The 7,895-nt window shown below is 37.2% G+C and overlaps 1 non-coding gene across 1 annotated transcript; it reads right to left on the bottom strand.

Moving 5' to 3' along the window:
• Positions 1–6,792: 6,792 nt before the first annotated feature.
• LOC143885667 (small nucleolar RNA R71) lies at positions 6,793–6,899 on the bottom strand. The gene has a single exon (XR_013253535.1). It is a non-coding gene; the product is annotated as a small nucleolar RNA R71 (small nucleolar RNA).
• Positions 6,900–7,895: the final 996 nt, after the last annotated feature.

The raw sequence follows: 7,895 nt of genomic DNA on the forward strand, positions 1-7,895 counted from the left end.
ATTGCATGTCAACTTGTTGGATATTGACCCTGCATGGCCGGACATTACCTTTGCCTAGGTGGCATATTACTCCGTAAACTAAAGACTTGGTGTATAGGAGGATGGGTTTATCCCTTAATGATTCTATAATGGGACAATCTCACCAAGTGTGTATCCCAAAATGAATCATCGAACGAGAGTTAGGATGACGGGGTTAATGCACCTTTGTCTTAATGGTTGGCCACCATCCACAGTCTCCATTGAAAATGGAATTGGACTCTCAGACAGAGGCAATGTCTATGGGGCCTAACACATTGCACATTGTGTTATAAAATAAAAGGACACGACCTACCATGATATCAATTAATTCCTGACATGGTGATGACATGCGATCTTATGCAATCAAGGGGCACCCTATGCAACAATCGAGATCGTATTAATAATCTATGTCTGATCAGTCTCATGGGACCCCCTAACTGATCAAAATGGAAGTAATTGAGCTTATATGTACATGAATCAATCTAGACCATTCAGTGTATGCCCTTCACCCAATTTACGTACAATGAAATGTATTTAGATATTTTCAATAATTTAAGTCTCACCATTTATGTGCTTGATTATGTGCATGTACTTGCACTTATGCACATCAATGGTTAATTTATATGCCATTACATGCACTTTATTATACTTACATGTTGGTTAAAAGAGACTTAAACATTGAAAATTCATGCACGTGTAAGTGGTGTTTTGGGAACTCTTGATGGCCTTTACATTCATTGTATATTGCTAACTCCAAGGATGGCCAGCTTGGAGAGTAAATGCATCATGAATGTAAAGAGTCAAATTCTCCCTATAAATACCAACCATGGATGGCTGGTTGAAGATGTGAGTTGAAAAAGGAAGCCAACACATTTCTTGAGAGGGGTCCATTTCTCTATTCACGCCTTTGGGGTACAAGTTAGCAAGTCTCTTCCTTGTCCTTCGGGATAGTCGGCGACTTGATACCTTAAATCCTCGTCTCATTCAAAGGAACGGTAGAGATTTCTGTACCCCTCTTCCTCCAACAGGTTATATTTTTGCTTAATCATTTTCTTCATCTCTTTGCTTGTGGCTTTATTAATGGTATTCATATTTTAGAAGGAAATCCATTTGGCTATTTATCACACCCAACAATTTTAAGGTATCAATCTCGTTTTTTTCTCATGGATAGCCATATGGAACGTATTGTCAAGGATAATGTACAGATCGATAAACTTGAAGGCATTGACTTCAAGTTGTGGCTACGGAAGCTATTGTTTATTTTTCATACCCTTGATATTGCATATGTTGTTGATAAGGAACCCCCAATGGTAGATGTCACTGCTTCTGATGATGATCGTAAGAATCAACAGGAATCCTTAGACAAGTACAACAAGGCCAGTTTCATTGCAAGTGAAATGATTCTGAATAACCTCTCTAAGAGGTTATTTCAAGTGTTCGAAGATATCAACTCCACAAAAGAGTTATGGGAACTACTAGACAAGAGGTATTCTGAAACCTTAAATGTTCCAATATCTACTCCAAATTCAATTCATTTCAAATGGATGAAAATAAATCTATCTCTGAGAATTTGGAAGAACTAGAGATTCACTTATCACAATTAAAGATTGTTGGAGAGACACCATCTTTGCAATCTCAAATATCTACCGTGATTCGAAGTCTAGAAAGAGCCACTTCAAGAAGAAGTTTTAGAAAGGGAATTCTTCTTCATCTGATATGAAAGTATCTAAAACTTTCAATCAATCAAGAGACTCCAAAAGGTGCATAACTGTTTCTATTGTGAGAAACCAGGGCATGTTATTAAGGATTGTAGGAAATTAGAAGAAGATAAAATTAAGTATGGTAGCACAAATCAAATCCACATGATTCAGATCGATGGAACAAAAGATGAGGAATGGTGGCTTGATTCTGGCGCCACATGTCATGTGACCAAGAATAAGGCACTACTCCAATCCTATGCTTCCTCCAATGGGACTCCTCTTTTCATGGGTGAAGGTTCCTATTGTGTTGCTCCAGGAAAAGGAAATCTAAAATTACTTCTCTCATATGGCTTCTACTAAAAGATGTTTTCTTTGTCCCTTCTTTTTCAAAGAATATCATTCAGTTGCTCAACTAGAAAAATCCGGGTTCGAATTTCAATTTAAAGGGGAAGGGTTGTGATTTTACTCTCAAACAAATTTGTAGAGAATAGCGTTAGAATTAACAATATGTATAAATTGAATGTTCTTATCAATAAAAATAAATTTTTGGTTTACTCCTTTTTGTCACCTCTTTCTATTGAGTTATGGCATCAGAGGCTTTCTCACTCTAACTTTCATAAAGTTAAGAGTTTAGCCTCTATTGGTATAATTAGAATTGAATCTTTCAAAGACCAAAATACTTGTGAATGTTGTATTTCTAGCAAGCTTACAAAACAACCCTTTGGTAAAGGTGAAAGAAGTGTGGAGACTCTTGCCTTAATTCACTCGGATATTTGTGGAAGGATAACACCTTCTACTTGTGGGGGCTATGAGTACTTCATCACATTCATCGATGATTTTTTTCTCGATATTGTAATATTTATCTTTTAAAACACAAATCAGAAGCCTTTTCTAAATTTATAGAATTTAAGAATTTGGTAGAACATCAATTGGAAAGCGTATAAAATCCATTAGAACGGATCGAAGAGGGGAGTACATGTCTAATGATTGGGATGCATTTGAGAAATCTTATGGCATTGTTCATCAAATGACAACTCCATATACTCCTCAACAAAATGGTCTTGCTGAGAAGAAAAATCGAACTCTCCAAGAAGCCATTCGATGTATTCTTTTGGATTTGGGTTTGTCTCATAACCTTTGGGGTGAAGCACTTCTATCCGCTTGTTATGTTCAAAATCGGTTGCCTTTTAAAGGTTCTTTAAGGACATCTTATGAACTTTGGAAAAATAGAAAGCCAAATTTAGATCATTTTCGTGTTTGGGGTAGTGTAGCTCATGTGATTTCTACGCAACACCGAAATAAATTTGATCATAAACTGAAAAATTGATTTTTATCGGATATGAGCCCGGATCAAAATCTTATCATTTTCTCCATCCTCTCACTAATTCTTTGATTATTAGCAGATATGATAAGTTTCTTGAATCTATTACTGGTCATCTTGCTAAAAGAAAGAGAGTCGATGAATTTACGTTCAGTGAAATACAAGACTCAATTCCTTCCTCTTCCTCACCTCCTTTGGAAATTCCCTCCCTAAGAAGAAGTACTAGGATTCGGAGTGCGCCGAATTTCTATATTGGTCTTCTTGGCGAAAACTTTGAACCTAAGAACTTCAAGGAAGCTTTGGAGAGTCCAGAAAAGGATATGTGGATAAAGGCAATTAATTCTAAAATGGAATCTATACTTCATAACAACACTTGGACTTTGGTTGATTTACCGCAAGGTATAAAACCTTTGGATTCAAAATGGATCCTTAAAAAGAAGCTAAAGGCAGATGCTGATGAGCACATTTATGTGTGAATTGTAGGTAGAAAAATCATGTAATTCTCTCATTTAAAGCGGTGCTACTAATGTATTTTTCTTGTTTTTGGTGTTTCAGGGTTATTTATGGATTATCGTGAAAAATGGAGCTAAAACGATGAAATTCCAAAGAAAGATTCAAAAGTGGAAACAACTATTGGATCAACACCATTGTGGATCATCATTTGAAGGGTTCGGATTATTTTACGATCCACCAATTGGTTGGTTCAAAATAGCCTTGGGAAGTCATTTTAGGAGTGCAACTAATTTAAATGCCCACAAGACGAATGCTTCGAATCATCCATTTGACGGCTCGCCAAATGGATGGTTTAGATCATCCCATGGAATGGACCACTAAGTACTCTCATTACCCATAGTAGAAGGGGTTGGCTTGGGAATATAGAAGGGTTCGAATATATCATTTCTCCATAAGTAGGGGCCCACTATTGTGCAACACCAATTCATCCATATTCGGTCAGCCCACTTTGGGTTTAGAAAGTGAGTCTATATTTATTAGAAGAAAAAAAAAAGAGTTCTTTTGAATTCATGTGGGGGCCACGATTGTTGGCAATTGGAAATTGATGGAGTTAGGTATGAAATTGGAGGGGGGTAGGAATGAAAAGTATGAAAATATAAAGTTAGTGGAATATGGTGGACGTTGCATGTGCATCTCCAATTTGGAAAGCTTTATAATAATAGGATACCATGCAAAGGTTTAAGGTTGGAAATATTACCAATGGTTGGCAGCATGCATGGAAATAGTATTGGAAAGTCAATAAGATATAGGTGGGCGTGACATCATGCAATTTCAATATAGAAGCTGCTGTTTCTTTTTATCTCATGAGAAATCCATGCAACGTCCATTTTAGATAGCAATTTGTGTATTCTAGGCATGCATATGAAATGGACGTTTGTGATTGTTTGGGTATTTTGGCACAAAAAGATTCAGCCATGGTTTGTATTTGGAAATGGGTCCCACTTGCTACTTTTCTTTTGTAAAAACGTGGAAAGTGAGAGAAGCAAAGTAACTTCTGTTTTTTAGTAGGCTCGGTTTTGGCATCTTGTCTATAACCGTGGGACCCACCAAGATCATGCTCATTTGCATGAAGATTCAGCAAGGTTATTTTGATTTTTTTTTAGCAACAAACCATATTCAGTGGGTAACATCCAGTGATATTTCGGTTCCATTACTTCTCATGATTTGGAAAGTTATATGTAGGGCCCACTAAATTGGATTGTTGGGAGAAAGAACGCAAGGGTTGTTAATTACTTGCTAAAGAAGAATTCAGCTATTCTTGAAGAAAATATAGTTTCGGCCAATTTTTTTTGTAAGGTCTCTCTTGATTTTGGCAATCCTACCTATTGGGCAATCTCATGATTAGCAAGCTTTCTTTCTTTCTTCACTCTCTACTTTCTGTAATTTCTCATTTGTCTTCTCTATATATCTCTCTTTCTTCCAACCGGCGAGAAAAGAGGATTCTCTAATTCTCATTCTCTTTAATCTCTTGCTCTCCCATACTCTTGCTCTCTCTCTCTCTATGCTTTTGCTTGTTCTTTCTTTCTACTATCTCTTATTCTTTCTTGCTCTCTTTTCAACCTCTTTTTCTTTTCTTTCTTTCAATCAAAGAACGATCCAACCGTCCGAGATCCTAATCCAAGGCGACATCAAGGAAAGAAGGAGAGCGATCAAGGATTCAACCATTGTTCGAAGGAGAAAAAGACTAAGTTTACTTTACTTGTGTTCTTTATTTTTAAGTTCAATTCCAAGTTATAATTCGATGTACTTTTGTTTTGAAGTTTAATATTAAAGAGAGTACTTGTGTTATTTTTCTTTTTAAAGTTCTTATATGGCACTTCTTCCCTTCTCTATCCCCTTTATTTTTGTTTCTTTAGCCTTCTCCATGAGTAGCTAAACCCATTATACTTAGGGTTTAGATGAAGCCATGGGGAAGGAGAATGAGAAGTAATTAAAACCAGTGGCTTATCTAACAAATTATGTAGAGTTTTGTTTTTTGTACAAATCCCAATCATCCATGCCACTGGCTTTTCCCTTTCGTATGGATGATTGTTGATTAACAAAGATTAAATTCTATATAATTAATATAAATTAGAGGGTTAATTTGATTAAATACTCATAAATAATGACATCTTTTAGATCTTATTATTTATTGACTGTTTATTTGGATTTTCAACCTAATTCAAAAGAGTTGTTTTAATTAATCAATCTAATCCAAACCCATGGTGGATTCTAACCCTAAGTCATCTTTTATATTGAATTAAGATTTTTACACTATTCCAAATTACTTTTGCAATTTTTTTCAATTTTCTTAAGCCCTTAGAATTTGATTTTCTAATTAGATTAGATAAGTAGTTAATAAAGATCATTAGAATTTTGGTACACTTTGCCTAAATTAAGATTTCCAAATCAAGATCGTAGTTGAATTTGATTCTTAGATTGAATAGAATACACGCTTATATATAGTGTTGGCTCCGAGGTCTAAGTCCACGGAAATCCTGAGTCCATTCCAGGCAACATTATATCATAGCTAGTATTCTAATCGGTAAAAGAATAGGATTGACAACTAGATTTCTCTTCCTTGAGTTCGACCCGTATTTACACGATCCGTGCACTTGCGGTTATTTAATTTCTCAATCAAGTTTTTGGCGCCGCTGCCGGGGAAGAGAGTTGCATTAGAATCTTAATTATTCGAAGTGTTAGATTAGTAGTTATTTTTATTTTAGTTATATTTTTTGGTTTCTTGGCTATCCATCTCTCTTACTTGGTTTTCCTGTGTTTATGAGTGAAGGTTGGGTGCGGAACTCGGCCAATCGACTAGAAAGAGCAAACCGGTTAGAGACGGAGGAAGACATCGAACCAAATCCAAATCAAGTAGCCATGGCGGAAGAACAAGAGCCGCCAAAGAGTTTACGCGATCGCTTCTATCCGGCCCGAACCGCGCAACCTTCTTGCATTAGATTGCCGGTTGCGCAGGGCAATAATTTTGAGCTAAAATCGCAATTTATTTCTTTGCTTCCTCATTTTCATGGCCTCCCTTCGGAGGATGCTTATTTATTTTTGCGTGAGTTTGAAGATGTATGTGCTTTAATTAAGATGCAACAACTTACCGATGATGCGGTAAAGTTGCGGTTTATTACGTTTTCACTCAAGGAGGGAGCTAAAAAGTGGCTCTATGGCTTACCAACGAACTCCATCACCACTTGGGAGGAGTTCGCCGTCGCTTTCCTAAAAAATTTTTTTCCATTACATAAAACTAATAAGCTTAGGAACGATATTTTACAATTCAAACAAAAGCCATTAGAGTCATTTTCTAAGTTTATGGAGAGGTTCAAGGACCTACTCCAAGAGTGTCCTCACCATGGAATTGATGTGTGGCATTTATGCCAAATTATTTATGAGGGCATAGATTACCAAACAAAGCAACTTCTTGAGTCCATGTGTCCTAACGGTTTTACATCTTTCACAGATGAGGCCGCGGCATGGAACTTCTTACTTGATTTGGCGGAAAAAACAAGAGAGTGGGAATCCACTCAAGAAGGTGAGAGAGCCAACACAGGTAAGGGATTTCTAATAGAGGGTGCCGTGGCTAAGGAGGCCCATCTTGATAGCCTAATCAAAAGGCTAGAAGCAATATTTGTCAAAGGACCTTCACAGGTCCATCAAATTGCACATAGTGTTCCTATGTGCAATTGGTGTCAAGCCACGGACCATGTCATGGAAGAGTGCCCAACTCTTGCTAAATTTGGTAATTCTAATGAAAATGCAAGTGCCATGGTTTTAAATAATCCATATAGTAGCACATATAATCCGGGATGGAGGAATCATCCCAACTTTTCTTGGAATCAAGGGAATTATCAAGGAGGGCCATCAAATTTCCAAGGTCAAGGCCAATTTGGCCAACCTAGGCCCACCTTCCCTTCTATGAATGTTCGACCACCCCTAACCACACCTCCACCTTTTCAAAACCCAATTTTAAATAATGTTTCAAATCAGCAACCATCGGGTTTTCCAAAACAAGGGGAGTTGGCACGCATAACTTCCTTAGAAAAGAGCATAGAACTTCTCACTAGCACTTTCATGACAAGCCAACACAATATGGAGAAGCAAATCTCCCAACTTGCCATGGCCTTGCATGAAAGGGAAAAGGGGAAGATGCCAAGTCAACCAATTCCTAATCCAAGGAATGTGGCCATAAATGGGAATCAACAACCACAGGTAAATCAGTTGAATCCCATGCAACCAAACTTGCCGCAGCAGGAGCCCTCCGATCACTGTAACGCTGTATTTGCTTTAAGGAGTGGCAGAGAATATCAAAGGGAGGAGGGCAGATCCGAACCTTCTAAAGATGCTCAAGAATCTCC

The sequence above is a fragment of the Tasmannia lanceolata genome, unplaced genomic scaffold (assembly GCF_043159265.1).
Source record: "Tasmannia lanceolata isolate RefF3 unplaced genomic scaffold, GAP_Taslan_0.1 ptg000008l, whole genome shotgun sequence".
Taxonomy (NCBI): domain Eukaryota; kingdom Viridiplantae; phylum Streptophyta; class Magnoliopsida; order Canellales; family Winteraceae; genus Tasmannia; species Tasmannia lanceolata.